Source organism: Caretta caretta, chromosome 1 (assembly GCF_965140235.1).
Source record: "Caretta caretta isolate rCarCar2 chromosome 1, rCarCar1.hap1, whole genome shotgun sequence".
Lineage (NCBI taxonomy): Eukaryota > Metazoa > Chordata > Testudines > Cheloniidae > Caretta > Caretta caretta.
Genome location: NC_134206.1, coordinates 77,666,017 through 77,670,518, shown reverse-complemented (window position 1 = coordinate 77,670,518; position 4,502 = coordinate 77,666,017). Strand labels below are relative to the sequence as shown.

Sequence of the window (4,502 nt, the reverse complement as noted above, 5' to 3'; positions counted from 1 at the left end):
ATGATTCTGTCTCCTGCCCAATGAATATTTAATTATTTATACAAAGTCAAACTGCTACAACAGGAAAGATGGACTGTCTACCCCAGTGGTTGCGACACTCAGCTGTGATGGGGGAAATCCCAGATTCCAGTCAATATTCTGAATCAGGCAGACAGGGACTTGATCTTAGGTCTCCACATCCCAGCTGAATGTTATAAGCTCTAGGTTATTGGCTATTCTAAAGTAGACAGCTCTCTCATTTTTCTGAAAAAATTCGAAAGGTCTTGGTTTAGTTCTGTATCAGAACTGAAACAAATGACGAAACTTCAAAATTGTTTGTGAAACGGAGTTCTTGTTTTCTTGCCAGCTCTAATCAGAACCCATTTGTCCCATACACAAGGGTGGACATCAATCATAAGAGCACTGATATCTGCCAAAACATTGTTTTACATAAAGCTATATAAAATGACTGGAAAATGGTCATTTCTTCTTAGTTGGTCTGTTTCTTTCTTGATATGCTGTCAAAGATTTGTCCAAAGTGACATGGAATTTACACACAAAGAAGATGCCCTGAAAATACACAAAATTATATTAAATGTCAAAATACTCGAGGACTTGTTCCACACTCCATTCACACACACACACACACACACACACACACACACACACACACACACTGTATAGGAAGATACCACATTTCATATTATTTCAGACCTTTTAACATATGGGAGTCAATATATTATAATTCAGATCTAACGTCTCATAGCATTCAGTCCAGCAGTTGAATTCCCACCACCCTTCCCTTATGTGTGGGAGAGAGAGTCTGGATAAAGGGTGCCTTCAGCTGCACAAGACCAAAAGACTCACAAACCACCAGGCCCTCCAAGCAATCCAAAGACTAGCCAGCAGCCACTTGAATCCCCTGCTTGCTGCCATCCATCATAATTGACACTGAACACCAGCCAACATTGCAGAACATTATTAGTATTTTCCTTCTTGACTGAACCAAGCCTCCAGGGTGCTGTAAGGAAGGGAAAAAAAGCCCATAGGACATTGAATAGTTTTGGTCTATGGGAAAATTTATTTCCAAGCTCAAGAAGTGATTTGGCCAGACCCACAGCCTACCTGGAGATCCAGCCACTGTGGCCACCAACTACTTCCAGTGAAGAATGGGTAGACCAGTGCTCTTTAGGGCACCAAGATGGTCAACCCAGATTAGGAGGGGGCACCCAGGCAGCAAGGGGGAGTGGCCATTTTTAAGCCAGTCAGAAACCCAGCTATAGCTATCCCTGTGCTGGTCCAAACAGCCTATCAGCACCGATGGATGAGATTGTGGGATCATTGTTCTAAAATATGAAGCCAACAAATACAACTTTTTCCAGGATTTGCCCTGTTGGTGACACATCTAAAAGGCTCATCTCACATCTTAATCCTCAGATATGCTTTTCCTTGCCTCAAATGTTGTTTTTTGCATCAGAAAGGAAATCCTGGCATGTCTTGTTGGCAAAACGTTTGTAAACTGAATAGGTTCACAACTTAAAAAGTGACTAACTCAGCTAACAAGGGCAATTTGTACCTTGAAATGTAGTTACTGCTTCAAAATTAGTTGGAAAAAAACAATGAGGTCCACCTAAGCGGATGCACTGAAGTCAAATGAGGCTAAATATGGGTACAGGTGCTGACTCACATGGAGGTTACTGTAAGATCTAGAACTAGTCAAAGCATCACAATATGAACAGTAGAAGAAGGGCAATGAATGTCATAAGAATTATATATTTAATAAACATTATTTGAAAAAAACCCCATATTGACTATATACATAAAAATGATTTACAGTAGCTAACTAGATGCATTATATTTGAATGAATAAGAGTAGGAATCAACATATTTAAAGTATAATTCAGTAAAAAGTGGAAGCAAGTTTCTTTTTTCTTTTCTTATTTCTTCAAATATGCACTTTAAAGCAGCTTTTTATTTACTGGTATTCACAAGGGTTCAGGAAAGCCTTTTGTTGTATTAATTTTGTTTTAGTTTCAAATCAAGATTATCATGTAATTGCTTTTGTAAATTCTATCTATCTATCTATCTATCTATCTATCTATCTAATCTCCTTACAATATTTTTTCCGCTGCTTAAATTTTCAAAATAAATAATGGAGCTGTAAATAGGAGATAGTGTTTTTTTTCCCCTGTCCTCTCTTGATTTATTGCTGCTGAGCGTAAACTGATCTGGTAACAAGTGAGAATTCCCCAGTGAAATGTCCTAAAATCCAAATTCCTCATGGAGAAAGAGAAAAATATTTGAGCAGAAACAATCATCCCCATGTGTATAAGCTTTGAATAATAACAGCCTGGTTTTCACATTTCTTTTGTTCACAAGTTATCAGTCTGGTGTGTGGGAAAACATAAAAAAAGCACATATATAAAGCAAATGTGCAACAGCAAAAGCTTTAACAAATCCTAATTATTCAGGCTGTTAAGGAACAAGCTAAATAGCAGCAGTACTACACTGTAAATTCTTGAGGCTGACACAGAAGTGGTTATGACAGCTTTCACATTATCTCATTGCAGAATCGAGGCAGTAGTCGCAGCTGGCTCATATGTCAAAATGTGTCAGGACTTAAATGGTAAAACAGGAGTGCAACAGCAATTGGCTTTTCAATCAATAATGCAATCAATATATTTCACAGATATTTTCCCATATCTAAATTACTCTGCAGAGATGAGGTAGCCTGACTGAGTGTTTATAAATCAATAAAGCACACAGCTAAAGGACATCTGCTCCTGTTCTTTCACTTCAAGATGCTGTTAGACTTTTATTTCCAACACTCTCTTATTTAAGAATGTACTTTTGAGGAAAAACAGCCCTCTTCTGCACACAAATCAGTTTTGAGCTGCATTTTGAATACATGCTATTTTTTAATAATCGTGTGCTTCATTCAAATAAGTGTAAGGGACAGCTTTCACGGGTGATACAGACTTTACTCTGAGAATTATCTTTCATATTTCATTTAATATATGTTACATATACTTCAAATAAATAATTTCTAAATACTAAATACAGACAGTGAATGAAATATCTCAGGATATATATAGGCCTAAAATAACCCAGAAGATAAACCAGAATATGCTAAATTATAACTGTTTACAACAGCCTCAACTCAAAATACCATTGTTTTTGTTAATCTATTTATGAAACTGTATTTTATTTTTCATGTAATTTGATATTGACAAAAGAGGGTGCATTCAAAACCATAAACTATTATGAGAATGTTATATTAAATTGTGGAATTTACGCACTGTCTCTCTGTGTGTGAAGAAGTATGTACACAGACACATGTATTTTTCAGATTCAAATCTACAATTCCAGATAAGAGTATTACTCAGCTTCACTCTCTCTATTTATATGAATATATAACTTATATATTCATATAAATAGAGAAGATGAGTAATATATATATTTCTGTATACAGACAGTGTATACAAAAACACAAATATACAAATGGTGCAAAACAATATGAAAGCTATATATATGTGTATATATACACATACAATATTCTTGTCTGCATTATGGATTTTAGAATACATCATTAAGAATTGAAAAATAAATTTCTGAATATGTACACTTTTAATATAAAGCCTTAATATGTTACAGTCTTAAATACATTCTCCCTTGTCTACATCGAATATGAAACAAAGATGGAAAAAAAAGATACTTTCAGGTCAGACAGCCATATTCTATCAAAGTGTATATAAAAAACAGTAAATCACATTTCCTAATCCAGGTATTTCATTAAAAATATGTTGGCAAGTTGTGGAGCACCAATGAATCTTATCATGCTATAAGTTTCACTCACATTGCTGAATTATTTTCTAAGTAGCGTGTAGCATCTTCCTGCATTATGAGCTCCATTCTCACAGGACAATATTTGCTGAAGAGTAGATGCACAAATTAAGAGGACTGTGGCACTCTTAACTCAAATGCTGCATACATGTGATTGATTAGTAAGGCTTACGCAGTCACATCTACTGCCATTTTATAGTATTTTAGAGGTACAGGAAAAGCTGTGTTATCCGTCACTTTACAAACCAGAAAGCTCTATAAACTGGCACTTTGGGAGGGGATGCGGGGCATGGACTCTGGGAAGGAGTTTGGGTGCAGGAGCAGGCTTGGGAGAGGGGGTTTGGGCATGGGAGGGGTTTTGCAGTGCCAGATCCGGGTGGCGCTCACCTCGGGCAGCTCTCTGAAAGTAGGGACATGTCTGGAGAGGCGCTGCCAGCACCACCCCTGCAGCTCCCATTGGCCATGGTCCATGCTCCTAGGTAGAGGAATGGCCACTGGCTCCACAGCTTCTATTGGCTGAGGACCACGGCCAATGTGAGCTGTGGGAGCGGCACCTGTGGGCGGAGGTAGCGCACAGAGCCACCTGGCTGCGCCTCTCCAAACATGTCACCTCTTGTGGGGAGCTGCCCAAGGAGAGTGCCACCTGGATCTGGCACCCCAAAACCCCTACTGAACCCCAA

General features: G+C 38.0%; 1 long non-coding RNA gene across 1 annotated transcript; it reads right to left on the bottom strand.

Moving 5' to 3' along the window:
- Positions 1–311: 311 nt before the first annotated feature.
- LOC125637534 (uncharacterized) lies at positions 312–3,962 on the bottom strand. Its single transcript, XR_007356986.1, has 2 exons — positions 3,836–3,962; positions 312–549 (listed from the first exon to the last, which is right to left on the bottom strand). It is a non-coding gene; the product is annotated as an uncharacterized LOC125637534 (long non-coding RNA).
- Positions 3,963–4,502: the final 540 nt, after the last annotated feature.